At 40.4% G+C, this 23,676-nt stretch overlaps 1 protein-coding gene across 4 annotated transcripts in view; it reads right to left on the minus strand.

The window, feature by feature from the left end:
• The window catches only part of cadm1a (cell adhesion molecule 1a), a 291,106-nt gene that overhangs the window by 208,873 nt on the left and 58,557 nt on the right, over positions 1-23,676 (minus strand). The window lies entirely within an intron of this gene.

Raw genomic sequence — 23,676 nt, forward strand, 5'->3', positions numbered from 1 at the left:
AGCGTTTGTGATAAGTTGCTGAAACTTTAAACATATCATGTTGCTAATAAAAATAATTTTATTTATTTATTTATTTATTTTTTTTAACAAGTCTGAGGGGTGAGGCACTGAGCACGACGTGATGGATGATGCAATCGTGAACTGACCTCATTAGCTAAATAGTCCCTGATCGCTCATGTGATATTTAACCACGGCACAATTTGAGCTAAAATCGTCACGGCCATTTGCGGTTATATGCGAGCGTTAAAGACGACAAGCGCGTATCCTCATCACCATTAAGGCCTGAAGGACGACATAAAATAAAATGGAAAAAAACTCCCTTTTTTGTGCAATTAGTTTGTCAAAATATTCCACACGACCACATTTAAAAGTCTCACATTCGGATTATTCTTATATAATCACACAATTTACATAAACCGAGTCATTAGCGGGTGAACATGAACTAAATTCCCCCTGGAGACTTTGCATATAGACTTAACTATATGGCCCATATATACGGTGTTCTCCATATAATTACTTGTAATGTCATTAGCTGTTAGTGTCTTTGCCATTAATTAAAGGTGATGCTAATTGAAGGGTGGAGGCTAAAAAAAAAAAGAAACTTCAAGCAACCATGAATGGAAGAGTCAGGTTCCTTTAAAAGCCAGAAATAATTCCAGTTGAACACAAAGAACAGATGTGCTAATTTCAGAACCCTTTTCGGCCTGATTTCATAACTACATATAATGCTTAAATAGCTCTCTGTTATAAAGAGGAAGCTAATCCGTGCACTATTGTTCATACTTCTGTTCCGTCTCTGATGAATTTGACAAGGGGTGTAGAGGGCTGTGTTGCAATTGAACAACGCGGTGGTGAGGGCCGTGTGGCGTGTAAACCAAAGCTGTGCGCGTCAAAAGGCCGACACCTTTTCTGCGAATTGATTTGCGACATGACGTCTGTCATGTAAACGGTGAGCGGAGAGGTCGGCTGTCCATTGGCGAAAGCAACGTTTAAAAGAGTCTCCAAATGATAAAGCCCCCCACATACTGGACAAAAGGCCAAAGACTTTTTTGTGTGTTTTTTTTCCTCCCCTACCGTTTCTCCCGACATGAAGCTGGTGAAAAGCTTTTGTGTGGCCGAGGCCGCGTAAACAATGTCTGATGAAAAGCAGCCGCTATTTGACAGCAAATGCCACGGCCCTTTTGGTAAACACTTTATACAAGGACGTACTGGAAAGCTCTGCAATCAATGTATACCGATGTTTTACTTGGCCTTTTACCTTATATACTTGAAAGTTATTCAAAATCCTACAGGAGTACCTTGAATTATGAATCTAATTCATTCAGTGACCATGTAAAGCCAATCATTTCTATCTCAAATCAGCTTTCCCCATTGAAATAAAGGAAAATACCATTAATGCATTCCAGCCACCCAAAAAGTACCAACACATTGTTGTCATGCTTTTGAATTAAAAAAACATACAGGACTAACATAATTAAATAGAATGTAAAGAACTAAACAATTCGTGCATTATTATAATTCAATGGGTATTGCTGACACTTCTGGCACGTGCGCCTTGGCCACCAGGGAGTAGTATAATACATGCAGACATAATACCTGTAGATTAGATGATGAAACATTAAGACAGCTGCAGTATTAGTCACATTTCATATAGATGGAAATACAATATACCCGTTATACCTTGTTATATTCTCTGTGTTCAATACAAAGTTTATAACTACAGCAATATTGATGCCACTTTCGTTAGCCCATCTATGGCGTTTTGCATTATGTATTAGCATTAAGCTAGCAGACTTTGGTAAGACAAAATTATGATTTGGTTAAATACACAACATGTAACTTTGTTTTAACTTTTTTTTTTTTTTTTTTTTTTTTTTTACAGTCAGCTTCAACTGGGAGTAGCAATAAACAGCTTGAAGCAAATGTTGGCTACGTGTCAAACTGCAAACAGCAGGCTGAAGGGCAGAATAGACATTTTCTGCTTCAAGTTAGCACCCATGGTTAGAATAAAAGAAAAGCACTCATAAATCTAATGTTTCCTCACAACACAAAGCAAATAATCGACCGAGTGACGGCTTGTAACGTGTACGTTCGCTAATGTACGCAGCCGAAAACAATTCTGACAAACCTACATTGTCGGAGAAACGTGGAGCAAAAGCTTGTCACGCATCTCGTGAGAGCTCAGTAAATTCCTCCTCCCAAACTAAATTTCCTACATGGATTCATTTGGAAAATCAATTGTTCATAGTTTAGACCACAAGGGCTTTTCGAATTTGTAGTCTTTTTGGTGTCCTCAACACGTGGGGAAATAAATAATGATTGAATTGCAAACACTGGTGAAAATGTATCAATGTATTTTAGACTCACTCACGCTCAGCCTTGGGAGTTGGAAAAAATTCGCCCCCAACATCAGTTCCGCACATTAACACAAAATTCTGTGAAGATGTTTATTATAACAGGAAAGAAAAAGTCCCGAGGACCTATGCACAGAAAAAGTCAGCCATCTCTGTTTGAAGTGGGCATTGCGGGTGAATTCCAGGGCACGGCACATTTAAGGAACTGTAATGCCCTCACGTGCGGCCAAGGAGCGGTATCTATTTTGCATGGATGTCTGCTTATGACAAAACAAAATATATATACGGTGGACCACTGCATACTCATGGTTCGGCACTCAAAGATTCACCAATTTGCAAATTGAATTAAAAAAAACTGTTTCCAATTTTTATTTTAACATTGTATTTTTTCCATTCATTTTTTTTACCCCTTTTCTTGGGGGTGGAAATCCAGAAAGCGCTTATTGTAAGTAAGTAGTATTCCAAGATTGGGTTTGGGTTATACCTTTATGGGTATATTCACCAAGAGCTCTTATCAAAACCATTGTTAGAAAGGCAAAAAGAGAAACCATGTTTCTCACCTCCCACATAAAAAAGTTTCAATTTTACGCCTTCTGCTCATCCCACACTTCCCTGACATCGGATGCACTTGGCCGTAAAGTTCATTCTAATGCCTCCGTCCCCTTATGGAGCGCCAACTTGCCTGGGAGAGCTTGGAGATAATAACACAGGTGGCCCGAACAGCATGGGAGGCCCGAATCTCTATTAGCGGCCCGAGGGGAGAGGAGAGCGAGGAAGAGGCGGAGAGCGCAATATGGTGAGTTTAGTTTCACCTGGCCTCACAGTTTGACCTCTGGACCGGGTGTCATCTCCTCCGGAAGAGATGGAAAATAATTAAGGGGCAAAAAGTCTTTCCAGAATAGGAATGGCGATAAGTGGCTGCGACTCGATTAATGCATAGTGAGGCGGGAGATGCGAGCGAGGCCTTGTTAAATACTGCTATCACACAAAGTAAACCATCCAAAGTATGTGATAATTGGCCTCTCTCGGAAAGAAACACAAGGCCTCTTTGGATTCTGTTATGATTTAAGAACTTTAATTTCCCTATACGAGCAAGATGACACAGAAGTACTTCGAGGAAAGGTTGTTCAAATTCTAAAAATGCAAACTTCAACTCACCTTTAGCATAGGTAAATCCTGACCAACTTTTATAAAAGCATGTTACTCAACCCTTCGCAGGCCACCAACGAAGTTTACTGACTTTTTCCAAAGAGACTCGAGCATACAGACGAACCAAAAAACAAACAAAAACAAAAAAACATCTATGGAGAAGAAGGGATGACTTGCTAGTAAGTTAGCGTTATGCTATGCACAGTGACAATAACGTACAATGACAATATTAGACAACATCATAATACAATAGATCCCTGCATTTTCACGATTCGGCATTCGCAAATTTCTCTTTTCGCTGATTTTTTTTTTAACCTATCCCCTATTATTCATTACTTTTTACCTGATCCACCACTTATTAATTGTATTTATTTATTTATTTATTACCCACCCAATGACCTGCTTATTTGTGTTAAAAAAAACAAAAGAATCATGGCAATTAGGAGTGTCAGTTATTTGTGGATTTTTGCTTTCGCAGTCAGGCTCAAGCCCTATCCCCCGCGAATAGCGTCGGTCCGGAGTACTTATTTTCATAGCCCATAATTTACGCCGTAAGCAAATAAAAATGCCAACTTCAAATTTATTTTAAACAGTGCTGTCTTTTCCTTTGTTTGGAGAGAAACACCTTTTCATCTCATCTTGATCCGATGATGTTTTCCACAAAGGTGTGGTATAAAGGTTAGGAGATTTGATTTTTCCGCAAAGACCCACAGTTTGCTACCTGAACCACGGAGGTTCAAGATTTGTCCGCTCGGACAAAAAGCCATACTTTTCCCCTCCAACTTTAACCCCCGCAGCATAAAGAAAGCTGCGTATTTGCAGATTTTCTGAATTCCAAGAGTGTCTTGTTCTTGTTCATCAAGCTCAAACTCAAAACCATTTTTACTGTTCATGAATTTGATGAATCCCGTGTTTAAGTGCTGATAACTGTCCGCACAGATTGAAGTATTTGGCTCAGTATTCAGATCCGTTCTGCTCAAATGCGCATGCTCATCATCCCATAGATTCCATGGGAAGTTGAGATATTTCCACACTATGGCAGAGACTCATAACATTTCTAAAATAAAACAAAATAAAAAGTGATAAATTGAGCATTGTCATTCCCAGATAAAGGAAATGTAATCAATGGTCCATCCCTATAGTCACTAACCTGCTACGTACCGACAAGCTTTCTGCCTGTTTCATCGTCAGCCACATATGCTACTGGAAAATTCTCATCCCGTGTGCCAGGTGTTCACGGAGGTGAACCGCAGGTAACGCTCGGCGACTTCCTGCCCTGGCAAGGGTCGTGCATAGAGAAGCAGACGGGACGCGAGGGTGTGGCAGCAGGATTGGAAAGAACATCACAGTGTCGACTGCACTAAATAGTTTTTTGCCGTCTGTCACTAGCAGTACCAAAAAGTAAAAATTAAACACTGGACACTCGTATGACAAAACCAAGGTGTTTTTTTTTTTTTTTAAATGAAATTCACAATTTTATACTAAGACCATGTTAGAGAGTTACTCAATGGAGGTTTAGCTAGTCAAAATACAGGACCTTTAAGGTTACGAATGGTGTCCAATGAAGGAGTTTGCGCAGTGGTGTAAGAATACGTCGTCACGGGGCTCAAGGTGGTGCACTTAGGTACCGCCATACATTGTTTTTCATTTGATTGTTTTATATTTGTGGCGTAGAAGTCTTTACTGCCATTACGGATTTACAACTGCATTAGCATTGGTTAGTGATAGACGACAGCGTTCCAATTTGTGTAGAAAATCTGGTTATGTCGCCGTCATAAGAACAGAACTCAATTGTAAACTAAGGACCCCCAGGAGGCTGGAAGGTAAATTGACAAAAGCTGGACAAGCCATGGATTATTGTCAATGATCACCTGAAAACATTTGATGTATAAGTTTTAAACATGACAAAGTAAGAGCAATTGGGTGTAATCTTCACTAGATTTTACAAGTTGGATTGACACTTATGGCAGTCAGCGGCAATAGTTAAAAACAATGTAATGTCCACAGGACATGGAGAATTTGTACAATCTTTAAAATGCCACTACTGTACCAGTATTTCATCCATCCATTCATTTCCTATACTGCTTCTCCTATTTAGGGTCACTGGGAGCTGGAGCATATCCTAGACCATTTTGCGTGAAAGGCGGACAACACCCTGGATTGGTCACGGGAGACGGGCAACTACTCACACGGTCCCTGAGTGGGAACTGAACCCAAGCTGCATGTACCGTTGGGGCACTGCGACATCAAAGTGCAGTATTTCAATTCATCTGAATCCTTTCATTGTTTTTCCACTTTTAAAAATAAAACAGAAGGCCACAAGGAGTAAAATAGCCATCGACAGAAGAGGAGGAATGTCTCCTTTTGCTGCTGACCTGCTTCCTCCGCACGCTCACCCGCTACGCCCCCTTCCCCTCTGGGCAGCCAGGTGGCCGGGATGGGCACAGACGGCCCTCCTTCCCTCCTCCATGCTGGCCCTGCTGGCTCTCCAAAAAATGAAGCAGAAGCAGCAGCAGCAGCAGCGACGGTGGTGGTGGGAGGATGCCGGCCAGACGCGCTACAAAGGGGAGGACGGCCATGCCACGTTTGAAACTTTTGGCACGAGAGATCAGAGGCTGGCAAGATGGCAAGAGTGAGGGACATTTTCCGAAATCTTCGGGAAGATTGGACGTGCGAGAAGCCACAAAGGCTGGGGCCGGAGGCATCCACAGACGAACTGGTGACTGGCAATACATATAGCTTGACGCTTAAGACTCTGAAGCGGAAACAAAATGCTCACTTGCACCTAGATGTTGGCCCAGATAGGCAGCATGGAGACTGGGCTGTTATATCGATTGTTGGGAGAAATGTGTCACAAAAAGTAACGCAATTAAACAAATTGGGTGCTGATCTTGTGAAACTGGGTTATTACAGTTAGATGTTTCATAGCAAATCATCAAACTTTGCTGCCGTGCTCCGCCCAAACAAAACAAAAAGTCAAATCTTCCACAATTTAGCGCCACCCATTTTTTTTTCCAGTTTATGTGGTTGAAATTTGGTAGCAATGGGACAAAATCTCTCGAATGAGTTTGTCTTATAAAGAAACGCATAAATGACCTATTTGACCCTAAAATGGCCACTTCAAACAAAAATGACAGACTTTATACATCTTTTCGGCACGCTTTCTTGAGACCTTTTGTGTGGTTACTCATGCTAGACATGCCAACCTAATTACAGTTTGTCTTCTTTTTAGGAAAGTGAAACAGTTTAAATTAAGCTAAAAAAAAAAAATAACCAACAACAAAATCGACAGCATTTATTGCTTGGGCTCCATCAGAAGAAACTGGGAGAAGCGGTTACAATTCCTGTTCCGAAAATGTAACATGGTACCTCTGTGTGCTATACCAAAGACTCCGCCAAATACATGTACCGTTACACCCCTCGTGGATAGTCTACATTTTAATTCAGCTTCACATGTCTTTCATTTCCTCATTTAACAGGTGAACCATATGTTACAAAGCCCTTTGGTATGTCAAGCACATAAATCAAAAGTATCAGGTATTAAAATTAGACTTCGAAGTGCAAAAATATGCACACAGTGGTAATGTGCCAACCAACTCGTGGAGGTAACTGTGCTTGATACATGAAGAGAACGCTGAAAGTGTCTTTACATAAATCGCCGATCTAATCGCCGGGTTTACTGCCTCTCGTAACGGTAACTGCGGCATGTTTGCGTTTATTAAAAGTGAAACACAGATTCGCCGTTGCGGAGAGTAAACAAGATGGCTACAATCTATGATTATGTTCGACATTTCCAGGGTAACGCTATCTCCGTGAAAACAACATATTGCCGGTTTTACGGACAATCTGTCACCGCCAACAACCTGGAGACGGAAAACGTCTCAGCCGATACAGCTCACTTAAAATCATATTTTTTTCGGTTTCATCACGCTACAGGAGACCGAAGGCTGGCAACTGCCGTCTCGGCCGCTCCATCAGTCGGGAGTCTTTGGAGCGCTTCGGGTCGGGGCGATACCGTCACAAGTGAACACAGTGAGCCCATTGATCTGGAATCTCGTGCACCAAATTGTGAGGTCATCTGGATTACTAGTGAACAAAAAAAAGGGCACAAAGAAATATAAAGAGTGGAGCAAAAATGAATGGCGAACCGTTTTTGCGGTCAAGAGTGAGGAATGCCTGTGGTTGCGTTTCATACAGGGACATGAATGGGAACGATTTGGACAGCAAGAAGGAACAAGCTGAGCAGAGACGCCCATGGCATCATTTAACCTTTGCGGGCTTCGGCTAATTTTCCAGTTAAAGCCAGCCCCTGAAGAATGTGTCTGCAGTGGAAGCAGACAATGGGTGGAGCTCATGTGTCTTATTGCAACTGTCCCCAGTACTCAATGCTTCCCACCTCTATTCCCTCCCACCCCTCCCATAGATGTCGCTCATCTGTAACAATGGCACAGAAATGCCAAAATGTTCCCAGATATTTTCTTATTTGTATGAACGCCACTGATTTGTAAACAAAGGACTTTGGCGGTAGTATCGGAGCCTGCTTTACATTGCCTATAAATGAAAGCATTGTTCAGTTGTTTGTTGTTCCTGCCGGTGCCCTTCAGAAATGGCAGAAACACAAAATTGAGGGATGAGTTCTATTCAGCAATTTTCCGATTGAGGTAGTATCAGAGGCCCCTGTCAAAACCAGCATTTGTGTTGGATCTCTTTGTGTCGCTAATCTGAAAAACTGCACCGAGACAGACTGGAGTTGCCTCTGTAATATTCCGCCTTCGGAGGTAGTATCAGAAATTCCTTTAGAACTGACTGTAAAAAGCAGTCGTTTTTTTTGCCGTGAAAGTCTTCTGTATGAACGGCATTGGTTCGGAACAGGGGGACCAAGTCAACCCAGCAATTGTCTGCCTTCAGAGGCACTATCAGAAGCTGCTTTTGCACTGTTGTAAAAGACGACACTCATCCGGCTTTTTTTTTTTTTTTTTAACAATGACCAAGAAAGGTGGCGGATGCAGTTGACTGACTTGACAGTTTTAGGAATTCCAGAGAAGACTCAGAAGTTCATTTAACACGATGTAGAAGGTAGAATTTTTAAGTTTCCTTTTTCTTGTCTGTGCTCTGAATGATTGGCACCAACACGGAAATCGACCCGGCAAATTTTGATTACCGGACATAGTATGGGAAGCCCTTTTCACACCGTTTTAGTCAATCAAGGAAAGGACAAACATTTCACTCTCCTTGCTCCTATGAGGGATTTCTTCGATAGAAATTCTGGTCGGAGGAGCCAACACATAAGACGATAGAGGAAAGAGAGAATGGAGAGCCACCCAACGACTACGGGCGACTTGGGCAATGCGAGCAAAAAGCCCCCACCGCCCGCAAAAAAGCCCAACAACAATTGCAGCCGCGTTGCATCAGTTTGATGCCAGGGGCCGCGAGAGCATTACTGGAAAATTCGTCATCCCCGAAGCCAACGAGGTCTTGAAAAGTTAAAAGCCAAAACAGCGCTGTGAAGTGACTGATCTTTGAGCAAACACACCGTTCCGCCATTAGGATCCCCATCTCGCAACCCACCCCCTACACCCCATCCTCTCTCTCTCTCTCGCTCTGTCTGTGTTCCTCTCTCCTTCACATTCCGACTTAGCTACAAGACATTTGACTGGATTAATCTGGGCCGCCTGGAAGGTGAAGATAAAACGTGCGTCGGGGGGCCCAATATGCGAAGGACAAGGAGGATGGGAATAATCGCACGGAGCCAAAAGGGGCATCTGAGACATTGCCGTGATAATTATTTATCGTCTGTGCGCCAAGGTCGGGATCCTTAAGGAGTTGGGAAACTTCAATGGAGCCATTACATATTCGTTGTATCAGGGTGTGTTGGGGTTGGAGGGGGTGGAGACAAGGTCAACACGGAATTTTTGTCAATGACCCAAATGACGAAAAGGTCCAGATAAAGAACAATGATTAATTGCTCACACGCGTCGATGTGAGGCAAGGACAAAGCCACAAGCTGCTAATCGGACAGCTTCTTCAACCAGCGCCACCCTCGGGGCACCCCAGTGTTGTCCTTTACCGGCATCTGTGCGCCAACCCCTCTTGTCCCCTGTTGCACCCCTCAAGCATGCTTGACACATTTTCTACCAACCCGAGCGCATATTCCACACCTGGTAGGAGGTCAGGGGACATTAAAATGATATTCCCACAGATCCCTCCACCCCAACCTCCTTTATTTATTTTTTTTTTATGTTTCATTTCCTCTGACAGTCAGAGGGAGGTAACACGGACGGAAGGAGGAATATTTTTAAACCGACGCCGATGAATCAACTCGGCAACCCCGCTACCTCTGGGGGCCACGCTGTGATGGGCGGGAGGTTGTTGAGAGGTGCCGCTTTCAGGACGGAGCAAGATGGGACACAGCAAGCCAAGCCTCACTTACCTGAAAAACACAAAAAAAAGAGAGGGATTAGACTATTAAACAAAGCAGAAAAAAGACAATGCAATGTTTGAATAAGGCTGAACCGCCATTCTGTATAAACAGTACCGACAGGGAATAGGCGGAACAAAGTCGACACAGAAATTCTGCCTGAAGATGTAATATCAGAAGCCCCCGTTCGATCGTCTATAGAAGTGAGCAGTTGCCAGGATGTTTCTGTGTTGCTATTCTGTACATTGATTTGGAATGAAAGGACACAATTGACCTGGCAATTTCCCGTCTTTGGCGGTAGTATCAGAAGCCACTGTTACACTGGCTATAAAAGCAGGTATTTTTCCACTTTTTTTCATTGCCTGCATAAACTTCATTGAAACATAATGGGGTGGAATAAAGTTGAAACCTTTATTTAAATGCTAATTTTCAGACAATTCAGTTCATAACTCAAAATACTTTATCTCAAATCATCTATTGTCATTGAAATGAATAGAAACGCCATTAATCTGTTCCAACCTCCATCCTAAATTGTTTATAATTTATTTTAAAAAGAAAAGAAGAATAACACTAACACAATATTGTACTTCATAAAAACATACAGAAATGGCATGATTAAATAGAATGCAAGATAAACAATTTTTGCCAAATTCTTTCAATTCAGTGGACATTGTGCGGCTCCTTTAGATGTGCTGGGAGTGGCATTAACAACTTGAAGTCTCTTTTACAAAGAATTGTTCCGCCAAAGTGCTGCTTGTTGTGAAGTGACTTGAGTTCACTGCGACCATAAAGCGCTTGTATATGTTTTGCTCACAAAACAAAACAAAAAAAACATAAAACGAACCCCAAAAAAAACGGCCAAACAGCCGAAGTCGGGTCACTCCTATCTCAAGGCACCACTGTAGTATCAAAAGCTCCTTTTAAACTGCCTGTAAAAGGCTAGCCTGTTTTCTCGTTTCCTGTCTCACCGTTTCATATTGACACAGTCGGCCAAGAAAGTTTTAGCGCTCCGAGGTACAATCAGAATAGAATACAGGTGTGACAGTCTCTTCTCCCGTCCTGTTGTGTTAAAAGCAACTGCCGCTCTCCAACAACTACTTTATGATGTCATCTGATGGTGGGGTGTCGCATTGTCTGTGTGAAAGCACAATATCCTACCTGTTGAAATGACTGTAGATAACCTTAGCATTGGTATTAAGGGGAGTTTGAAATACCTAGCCTATACTTCAGTATACAACACAAAGATTGCGAGATGAAAATGCACTCAAATGCATGCATCCATTTTGTGCAAATAGCCATCTTAAATCCAGGCAGAGGTTCAAAAATATCCATGTAGTGGGGTAAAAAAACAGCTTATTCTGCTGCTTCCCCTTTTGGATTTTCCACTTCCATTGAAATGTTTCCACGGCAGCGAGCATTACATGGTGAGAATATGTGTCGTTAACAGGCGTGCGATTGTCACGCGGTTATGAGCTATAACTGAACGAAGTGTGTGTGTGTGCGCGGGAGTGTAAGGGGAGGCAAAATAGGAACAGACGAACAGTTTTGATGCGGGATTGTATGTGTGTGTGGGGGGCGGTGTGGGGGGGGGGGTGGTCTGTCAGAAAAACTGATATCCTTCAGTTTTTCTGATTTAAACACTGTTGGCTTCGAGGGAAGCATAAAGCGTTTGTTATATTGTTTGTATACGCCACCTTGGATTTAGAGACAGTACCAATGTTTAACACCCAAAAAATGCCTCGGATGCAGTAGTGCTACTTATGATAATTTAGTAGGGAATTGTTAAATAAAACAAGCCTAAATGACATTCAAATTACTACTTTCCATCAGCATGAGTTTGATTTTAAAAACTACGTCAGATGATAATGTACCACTTCAGTCCTGTATGTGGCAGGAATGTTCATAACATTTACCGCAGCTGTTCGGTTGCCACCACACTTGGGGCCCCAATGCAAGCAGACTGTAACAGCCCAAATAAATCATGGCATCTTTGCCCTTGCACAAGTGGTCGACGACATTTTGTGGATGTTTCTGAAAAGTCCTATAAACCAAATGATTTCAAATCATATCAAAATTAATAAAGCGGTAAAAAATACAAATGAATTTAATTAAATACTACTAGTACTTAAAAATAAATTATTTTAATTAAAATAATTTAGAAAGTGGTGCCTTGAGATAAGAGTTGCATTTGTACTGTGACCAAGCTCGCAACTTTAATTCTTTCAATATATAATAATATTCAGTATTTCAAATCATCTTTCCCCATTGAAATGAATGGAAATTAATCCATTAATTAATCCCGGAATACAGAAAATGTAGTCTGTTTTTTTTTTTTTTTTTATTTTAAATCAGAAAAATATCACTCTTTATTATTGTACTTCATAAAAACATACAATAAATATTATTGTATACACTTTTTTTTTTGCATCATTCAATAAGCATGCTGCTCCTTCTGGTGTTTGGGCCTTGGTCACCTGGGGGCAATATAACACAGACATACAGATATACATGAAGCCGGTCTCATCTCCTTGGTAAGCCGCAGTAATATTAGTTCTTCGCAAAGGATAAAGAATATACGCCTGGTATTATTATTATATTATCTGTCTACGTGATGCTCCTTCATTTGTGTTCAAATATCCTTTTCTTAAATGGTATCATATTATTCGTTAGCCTGTCTATGGTGCTCTGTATTGTTTCTTAGCATTAAGCTAAACAAAACGTCGTGAGCAAACCTATGTGGTTGTTTGAAATCCACAATGTGTAATTCTGTACGTTTTATGCTTAGTTTAACCATTAACTTCAACTGGTAGTGGCAGTAAACAGCGTGCTGTCTTACAATACAAAAAAAAAAAAAAAAAAAAAAAAAAAAAAAAAAAAAAAAATCGGCTGAACAACAGCTCGTCTCGCCAAAGAAAAATTGGATCACTTCTATCACAAAGCACCACGGTACATTAGAATTAATTTAAATAAAATTGATACATGGAAATACGTAAAAACACTTAAAAAAATCATAATAAAAAAATAAATTAAAAAAATGAACTACCAAATTAACTTTCCCCAAACCTAAATGGACTGTAATGGCAAATAATATCTAAATCAAAATTTATTTATTTAAAAGTGAATTTAATATTTAAAAAAAATGCATGACTTACCATTAAGAATATCAAATTTTTAAAAATTAAAAATAATGAGCATCTATACCTGAACATTTCCAAATAAAATCACACAATTTCTAATCAAACTAAATAAGTCTTTAATAAATTAACTGTTTTTATATAAATACTAAATTCAAAAGTAATTACCAAACCAACCAACGTAATGAACGTTTTATTGGCAGCTCAATATGAAATGTCCCAAAAACATGGCCAACATGCTACATTTTGCCCCGAAAAAACAAAGCATAATCCATAATCTTTGTTAAGGAAACTAACTTTGTCCTCAAAACGCCATTGGAGCCCTACTGGAGTTAACAGTCAAAAAGTTTTTGCCTCATAGGCATATGCACATACTGTATGCAATAAAATAACAATCTGTTTAAAAAAAAAAAAAGAAAAAAAATTGTGGGAGCACAATTTAAATGAACCAGATTGGGCAAAGGATGGACGGACGCAATATTTAAGCTGCGCGGCCCCCTGCAGGTATGCAGCTGCTCTTTTCGCCTAGCTCCGCCCAGTTGCAAACAAACCGCCCAAGTCAATTGGGTGGCAAATTGCTTCGCAGCTCTTACTTTCTAAACAGATGGGAGGAAGGATGTACCCTTGATAAAGTTGGAGAGTGATACACACTATGAACTCCCTGAGAGGAGGATTGTACTCTCTTCGGGGTCATGTGGTTTTTTTTTTTGCAGTGCCTCAAAAATCCAAAAGAATCACAAAGAATTACATTAGTAAACAGTGGTGGCCTTGACTTAAGATTGCAATTTGTTCCGTGACCACGCGCCTCACTAAAAACAATTCATATCTCCAATCATGGTTCCCTTTTGAATTTAATGGAAATGCCATTCATCTGTTCCAGAGCCCCAAAAAAACACCCACAATTTTTTTAAATAGTACTGGACAGGACTGTACTGTATAAAAACATACAGTAATACAAATTCAATAGAATATGAAGAATAAACAGTTTGAGCATCATGATAATTTAATGGGCATTGTGCTCCTCCTTTATGCATGCGCCATGGCCACCAGGGGCCAGTATAATACATAGAGACATACTACACATGGATTTGATGAGCACTTGGCTTCTTGTTTGAAGAAATCCTGCTGCTTGTCATTAAGTTCACTGCCATCATAGCTAGCATTACTAACTGGAATGTTTGTAAAGTATAAAATTAGAAACTATTGTACATAAAAATAACTTTTTTTTTTGTCTTGCATCTGTCATTTAAGTTTGTATTTCTGTCTTAATAGTAAAGTATTTTATTGTAATGCTAGTTAAGAAAGTTAAAAATGTTCTAATTTTTTTTTTTTAATATTACCATTATTTCATATGTGAAAATGTTGCAAAATATAGACAGATTGGAGATCCTGGAACAGATTGCAGATTTTACCTCTAATATGAAAATGTTAAGGTCATCTTAAATACGAGCTGCTTGGAAGCTCATCATGTTTTGTCGAAACTTTATTTTAATTAGGAGTTAATCCTTTTAAAAACCAAATGCTTAATTGGAATCCTTACATTGTACTCAACTTTGTCCCCGCTGAACACTAATACACTCGGAGACGGAGGAGCTAATCAAATTAAAGCAGACTCAAAGGATGGCGCAGTGCTGACACGACGGAGACGAACTGCCCGCGTCCTGGCCACTGTCGACATGGCGTTGCCAGATTCTTCCGAGTTTTATTGATTGGATCTTCTCCCGAAAAGTTCCCACGGTGCCATGAAACATCTGCTGCCTTGTGATGAGGGAGGGAAAAAAATATATATATGCGAGGGCAGCCCGACAGTTCTAGCAACCCCGTGTCTCATAAACCCCAGGACTCGGCATAAAAGTGCTGATTAATAGCTCGTCCGCATTAAAAGCACAATCGGGTTGAAGAGCGCCAACTGTGCTTCTGGCTCCGGCAACTACTCGGCTATTGGAATGCACGGTGATACTGACTAAAAAAGCAGAAGAATAGGGAAGATGCCTCGTGCGAAAGACGCAGCATCTCCTGCGCAGAATGCTAAAATGAAAAAACGACGGTCAAATGCAAATATATACATAGAATGACAGATAAGCACACCTATAAAACAAGCCCAGTGGGGGGTTTTACTGGGGGAAATTATTTAAGCATGAACAGTAAAACCCTCCATTAAATTTTATGAACTCAATTACCTGGATAAGGCTGACATGGCTCCAACCTCTCCAGATCTACTGGATTTCATTTTCGCAAACGCTAGGAATGGGTGGATGTGTCGCCAGGTGTGAACTTTATTTTCCATGTTTTTGTGTTTTGTCTATTACCCTCTTGAATCATGTTCAAATTGAGGGCTGATATAATAAATGTTAATGCAACATTGGAGTTCCGACAACCCAAAAATAGTTGTACAATGTGGAATTCAAAGCCAAATATTTGGGGAGTTTGGACTGCCATTATCACCGCACATCAGGAGACTCCATTTTAGCCAGCATTATTGTGTCGGTTTGCTTTTCTCTTTGGCTTTTTTTTAGCAAGCGAATTCAAGCAGAAAAAGTGTCCAAGTATGTTTGTCTATTGTCAGCGAGTGTTTAGCGCTGTTCCCAACCTTACTGTATTTTGGGAGGCTACTTCCTGGTTTTGCTCTATTGCTGTTGAGGCTTGATAGGACTCCAGTATTGACCAATTTTAGTGAACTAAAGACTGATTTGAACCTTATGTGGCCAGTATAATGCATTTCCACCAACAAGGTGCATTGAGTAAAAACACAGACTGCTAGGTTAGCTTCCTGCGCTAGCCGGCAACTGGTTAACTTCCAAATACTTGTCACTGCTTGTTATGTTGCTATGCTTCTTCCTGGTTTTCTTCCATTGGGGTTTACGCTTGATAGGACTTCAGTATTGATCTTTTGTGAAAATTGGCCAAACCACTGCACTTCTGTAGCTGTCCCATTCCTGTCTGCTAAGTGAAAAACAACGTGTGGCCAGATGAAAGGGGGCATGAATTCCACAGACTCGCATTACCCTTGACCGTAAGAAAAAAATGCTTTGAATCCACGTGAAGCAAAGGGGCCATTCGACATCAAAACACATCACCATTTTTTTCCCAGGCAGCTGCGGTTCAGGAAGTCTCGATGAAACGAACACGGCCTGCCCGAGGCGTAGATCGAGGGCTGAGGAGAAATCCCAATCTGAAAGGCAGAAGGCGGAGTAGCGCTCCTCCAGGGAGAATCCACCCTAGGCCTCGGCGAAGGCAGGGTCAAGAAAAGGTCCCCATATTGAACAGAAAGTGCCAGCGATGATAAAGCACTCTGCCGAATGGGGTAACCATTTACCAACGCGTGCCATACATGAGGAGTAAATGAAAACAAGCTTAATTCATCGAGGCCATGCGAGGCGGGAAGTCAAAACAGCATTATGGAATAAGAAATCAATCCGGCTAAAATAATCATCTTCGCTCATTAGGGATGGGCGTTTGACTACATTCACCAATTCATTGTTATTGTAAATTCAAATCTAAATGATACTGATATACTGTATATTGATCAGAATAATGATGTACAGGATTTGTGCCATAGCGCAGGTCTGCAAATTACTTCAGGACACGATTGATCAACAAATCAATTCCACGCTATTGCTCGATTCTAATCTAATCAGAGGTGACAAGAATCTTTGACTGGATCTTATGGAAGTTTTTCATGACAGTCTGTTTCCAGTTAAATAAACTTAACCAAAAACGCAAATATAAATATAGGTTTTAAAAAAATCCACAGGCTGTAAAAGACATTATGGGGCTGGTTACAATCAAATGTGGCTAAAATTACACTTTGTATCTTTGTAAATATTTTGAGGGGAATTTTTGTAGTATTGTGGTCAGTGTTGAGTTGTTGTTTTTTGTGTGTGTTTCGGTAAGCTGGTATGCCGTGGTGAGAAGACAACTAAAGTGACTCAAAATCCAATGCCATGCATAAATGCAACAGATTGTGTCTTGCATCAGAAATTCTGTCCAGCCTGATTGTCCAGCGGTCTGACAGTTCCTTATTTTAACAGCCGACAGTCTGCAAACAACAGCTAACCCCCTGCAGGGATAAACAGTTATTGGAACATAGGTTGGACTCCCTTCTAAATTTGATGTCAGGGGTGGGGGGGGGGAGGGGGATCTGTATTTCATTGCTTAGCGGTTATCAGCATGGGTGACTGCAGCCTGATTAGAAAAGGGTGCCGAGGAGGCCCCCTGTGACCGACGGCATAATGGGTTGGGCCTTTAATCTCCTGTTTAGTGCCCCGGATAGTGTTGTCTTAATAAGTGGTTTGTCTGCGTTTTGATGTAATACCCTCTCTAATAGGAGTTAAGGCCCCTTCCTTCTCTTCAGATGCCAGTTTGGGGGAGTTTGGGGTTGCATTCCCAGCGTGACGTCGGCCTATTTCTTGCATGGACAAAAAAACCAAAAATAAATAAATTAATTAAATTAAAAAAAAAAAAAACAGATGGACCACTTGGTCTTGTTTCAGTCAAGTTGACCCATCCACACTGAGATTAATCAGCAGGACACTGGGAAGGCCCATAGAGTCAGAATGGAACATAATCTCTCAACAAGGAGTGTATTAGTCATGTCTAATGTGCATTTAAATCAGTCAGACGGAGTCCATACCTAATCTAGCGTCACTGGACAATACACTCGAAGCTTGATCAATGGACTGTTGGTCATCAGTGTTGGAATTGCAGGTTTCCAGACACCTAACTTCATTATCAATATTAATTTAGAATATTAAGTTTGTTTACAAAGGTGGCATTGCAAAGGCACAAAACAGTTGTGGTGCCCATACACTTTTTCAGTTTCCTTGGAAAATAATTAGAATCAAGGGCAAATAAAGTAAGTATTAAATAAATTATAAAATATGAATAAATAGTCAATAATTAAATAAAGTTGAGGTAACTTTCGCAGTGGAACCCCCAAAGTCGAACTAGGTGAATAGTTTTTTTTATTTTAATTAATAATAATCATAAAATTTTATTCATAAAGCGCCTTTCCAAGCGACACAAGGACGCGTAACAATAATTCATGAGGGTAATTAAAGTGTTCCTGAATGTATTCTTTGGCGAACAGACGGTGCGTAAAGAGGCTTTATTTTATTTTATTATTTATTTTTCTTTTTTAAATGTCCAGAGAAGCAGCATCACATATTTTAGTAGGGAGAGAATTCCAGATGTGGGTAGGCGGACTTCGTCTTATTAAACAGTGGTTAACGTCTCTTAAAGCTTGTGTGACAATGTAAACACCGCCTGTACAATAATAAAAGTTAGCAGTTTAAGCCCAGAACAACTGAATTTAATTTACATTATTTTATTAAGTGACATTTTTTGTGAGCATTTCCCAATTTTCCATATATCTCAATGTCACCACCAATTCCGATGTATTGTCATTAATTCTCTGGATCTCCTTGGCATTAAACTTTGAACTGACTTAGGATGTTTGTAATATGAAAAGTCACGATGGTATATCAGGAGTATCTTTTACCATTCAATACAGTAACGCACCAAGTTTACATTGCAGGGACAGGAAACAGCGGATCATATCAGGGCCGACCTCAAATTGTGTATGAAAGCCGTGCTCGACTTTCCTAATGCACCTAAAACTGAATTAACCTCCATGTACTGATTGTCTCTAAAAGGACTTGGTAATCCTCTTGCTGGGTGTAAGAGCATCAACGCAAACAACCACTTCTGTTAATGCCAGCAATGTAGAGCAGCCTCTATTGCCAGCAATTATAACCTGGCTCATTTAGCCCAATCTGCACAGATCAACGATTGTGAATTCATCCCCCGGAGGTGTTCGTCCTAAAATAATAATAATAAAATAAACTCTTCCGCTGAACCTTGAAAGCCTTGGTGAAACATTGAGCCCATTATTGCACCTTGGAGTGCAGACGCAGTGACAGGTAAACGTCGTCTCTGAAGAAAAGGTCCCATGGTGACAACATTCACCGCGGGAATGACTATTATGTCTGATTCATCATTTTCAAATACCGGCGCACTTAGCGAATTTCTTGCCTGCAGCTTATCGGCGGTAGACATTCTCTGCCTGACTTTCTCTTTCTTTCTCCCACCGTCCTTCCTCAGCAAATCCTACAAGCCAAATGTTTGAGTCCAGGAATCCAATGGAAGCGATCTCACTACCGATTATCACCAGCCTGACGGAGGCTTGATACTTATTATGCTAAACGCAGGAGGGCCAGAGACAGAGAGAGCATGTGGTGACCAAACATGCACAACAAAACATGTTTCAATATTTCAGACAAAATGACCAGTCGGACACTTTCAATTAAAGAAAGCCTTGATGCAATGAAAAAGCAGGATATTGGTTTCAGTGGGGGTGCGCTGCGATAGTTGTATGATTGCATCACAGCACCTGCAGCATGGGATGCGAACATCCGGCAGCAACATTCTCTCGGGGAACCCCTGGAGGGCTGTGTGAAATAATGACAAATTAATATTGTTTTCCCCCAACAAAATAATGAATATGAATTTCCTGAAGAAGCCTGACTACAGTGATCCTGTTCCAGATCCAACCCAGTAGGTGAAAATCCACTGTATAAAGAAAACATATTCCACCCATTAAAAGCATTGTAAACATATTTGAACCAAAAAAAAAAGTGGAAACATAAAGTTGAAAATACATGATGTGATAAAAAAAAAAAACATTTGTTTCATAGCTAAACAAGCCTTAATATTAGGGCTGAAACAATTAATCTAACTTGAATGATACAGTGACAAATAAGTCAAAACAATGATCGCCAACTCAAGGTATCGATGTTAGCTAATTTCATATATCCTACCACCGCTAATCAGAACGTATTGTAACGTTGTGAAGGATACATACAGTAGCCGATGCACTTTCAAATGCTTTATTGAACAAAAGGCAATAAAATAAACGTAATAAGCAAATTCGCCCACGAGCTGCGATGTCCACAGTGACACCCAGGAACTCAACACGCATACTAGCTCGCTAACAGTTAACAAGTTTAACAGTCAGCCGCTAACTTGAGCTGTACTACAGTATTTAGCATAATGTCTGTGTGCACAGTATTTAGCATAATGTCTGTGTGCATCCCTATAAGGAGAGCAAAAGACAATGACGCAGTTTTGCCATATTATTTAGCTGATATTAAGACACCTAGCGACTACCAACAAATCTACAGAATCTAGAGAAAATATGTAGCAGTCATAAAACAGCATCAGCTAACACCTGGATGAAAATGCTTGAGTAGACAAAAAGTCCTTTTGACTTTTGGCCGTTCCACTCATTGTGTTGAGCTAAGACTTAAGACAGAGCCAATTCACGCTAGCACGATGGATGAAGTTCAACACAAGACTGCAGAAATAAAGATTTACTTGTCTGGTAACATGTCTTCTTTATTATTATTATCTAGTACGTGGTGGGAAATCCATTTTTTCAATTGAGCACCTCAGCATTACAGACTGTTAAGGAAATATTAGACGAAAGGTTGAGTTTTATGTTCAACTATGTTCAAATGTTTTCATTATTAAGAAAGCTTAAATGTGGGAGATCGTTTCTCCCATTTTTCAATGACAATGCTTCAGAAATTAGACCACCGGTGATAAAGAGATCCTCCAGCATTATGAAGCGCTTTAATGGCGGCTCTTTCAGTTTCAGTGAGCTCTCGACAATTTAGCTTTTTGAAAGGGAATAAGACCTGTTTGTTCTCATACAGTAAATGAATCAAGCATAACATTCAACCACTAACACGTTTTATTTCTGTTCAGGAGTGCGAGGAAAATTTTTACATCATCATAAAAAAAATGACAATGTGCTTTACTATTTTTTCAGTATGTATTTTTATATTTAAAAAAGTACATTTGATCTTTTAAAAATAAAAAGCTTAAACAAATTATTTGGTAGATAAACCTTAAACTGGGTGTTGGACCTAAACATTGTTTATCGTGATGTATCATATCGCTGTCTATCCTAACAGTTGATGTCGCTATAATATTATATTGTGAGTCACATTGTTATTCCCACCACTAACCACACAACTGGGCTTTTGTCATTCCGTTCCACTCCACATCGCTGCCATAGTTTTATCAACAGTTGCGAGCTGTACATTTGGCTGAGCTATATGAATATTCTATTTTGTTTTCTCCAAGAATCAGGACATGGTTGCCTGGAGGGACATTCTATAAATACAGCCTTGACATGCTACATGGCTCTTGCGCTCCTCTGTGAATTCGCTCGACTTGCTAGGAGTAAAAAGAAACTCCATATTTCTTTTCGTGCCGAAGGATGATCTGTGTGCACCGGCGTCACTGTGATTTCGTCTCGCCCTTTCAGAAGCATCGGACGACAAGAGCCTACCGTAAGACAAACAAGCCCGATGGATTTGAGCTCCAGCAATATGGCCAAAATGGACACCATTTCACCAGAAAAATATGGTTGTGGATACATGAAAAATAATTCACAAAAAGGCCTTAGGGTTCCAAGAATCAATTACTGTATTATTATTAAACTATGCTCTGAAAAGGCATTATTCTTTTCAACTAGCTCTGAAACAGGAGCTCCAAACGTTCAGAGAAAGTCATTTCTATAATGTGAAGATGCCACAAGAAAAGCCCTGGCTAGTAGGAAAGCAGTACAGTAATTGGTGTCAAGGAAGTATGTTGAAAGGATACATTGACTGTTTAAGATTTCTGGGTTGTTAGTGGAAGTTACGGAGAGTCTTTGCCACATGTACACCCGCACTTCCAGTGCATTTATTCAAAATCAAACCATCTTTAAGCCATTTATTTTTAGGGGAAATGTTGGACATGATATAGAGATAAAATAATTTCAGGATTATAGTTTGTGGTATGATTATTTTACCTTCTTCACGTGTCAATGCGGGGCTTTACTTAAATAAGACTAATTATGACAGTATGATAACCTTTAGAACAAATATGGCTGTTACAGTATTATAATTGCCACTCTAAAATGTATTATTTTGAAATATTCCAAATATAAATAACTACTTTTTTTTTCCATTGAACGCAATCTATTTTACATTGTTCACTGCACTACTTGGACTTCACTATCTCTTCAGCCTTGGCGAAAAAGGGGCGAGTAATCCAAAGAAAAAGCAAGCAAACTGGTTATTGCTTTGATGCTTGCCAAAATTAGTTGTGATCTCACGTGATTTGCCGAAGTCTCGCGTGATTTAGCTGAGGCCTTCCTAAAAGCATAATGTTGTATGGCATTGGGGCATCTGAATTGTGGTTCTACTTTGTTTACTTTTCCCAAGTGTGTAAAAATATCTTTTTCCACCACTCGCCAAGTAACGTCCTGCACAAGATATATGCTGATCATCCAAAAAAAATAATAAATACAATAAAAAAAAAAAAAAATAAGAAGTAAAAGTCAACTAAAATAAGCATGTGGTGACGACATATGGTTGCCAGGATGCTTCTCATGCCCGTCAGTGTGTCCATCATCCTGTGCCTCAACACTGGCAGATGCCGCTGATGGCTCTTTGGAAATGGCAGTTTCCTTGACGTGCCGTGATGCAAGGGAAGTGCTTTCAACTACTAAGAAGGCATGAGTGATGGTGCGAGGGAAGCTGTGAATGGGGGCGGGGGGCGTCGGTGTCACTGCCGGGCTCCCTGCCTGAGGTCGTTTCGGCTACGACGCTAGTTGCCTGGGTGACAACCAAGACTCCCACAGCGATGCATCACCGAGCCCAAGAGGCGGGGTGATGGAGGGGAGGTTGCGGCGCTGTACCGACTGTATGGCGGCGGCGCTTTTATTCATTTTTCATCAAAGGTAGCAGCAAGTCTGCCTACGGATGTCGATATGTTGCTCAACGGCATTATTTCTCCGGACATATTGATCTAGAAAAACATTGTACAAGAGCAGTATGATAATTGACATGCAGGCGAAGCGACAAAAGAAATCATTATGAGGTTAGGTAAGGTTAGTCTCCGGTCTCTATTTTGTGTTACAGTGGAAGGTTGAACACCTTAAAGAGGATATATTACCAAAAAATTTTTAACTGACTGGGGGGGGAAATGGAAATGTGTAATAGACAGAGCCGCTACACTACTTGACAAGTTCAATTCATGTAGGGATGAAGTGCTGCCTCCATGAGTGAAAATAAAAACTTGGCACTCGCTTTTTTTTTTCCAGCTGATAATCATGGCTTTTAGTAGCCATTCGCCTCGTGGCAATTACCTAGCGCTGCCACCGTTTGCCATGGAAACAAAAGAGGAAGTCGGCATTGGCAATGCCTTGCATGAGACAGTACCCGCCCCATCAAAACAGGCTGATTTCCTTGTATTTTGACATACACGTCACACAGTAGTGTGAGAACTGTTTTGAATTTGGAGAAAATAAAATGTCGCCATTAAACCTCATTAAATTTGTAGTTTGTAGAAATAAATATGCCTTAAATGTCGTACAAATATTGGGCTGACCACTAGACTTCATTTCAGCCATCTTAAGATGTTCAATGCTGTGTTTGCTTTTTTCCTTTGGCTTTGTGAGACAAAGAAATGGTTAAAGAGAATAAGCTAACAAAGTAAGCAGAACTTAGTCGGACAAAAGTGCAGTAAATAAACCGAAAACCTATAATCCCAACATACTTTAATATAA

This window comes from Phyllopteryx taeniolatus, chromosome 17, assembly GCF_024500385.1.
Source record: "Phyllopteryx taeniolatus isolate TA_2022b chromosome 17, UOR_Ptae_1.2, whole genome shotgun sequence".
Taxonomy (NCBI): Eukaryota; Metazoa; Chordata; class Actinopteri; order Syngnathiformes; family Syngnathidae; genus Phyllopteryx; species Phyllopteryx taeniolatus.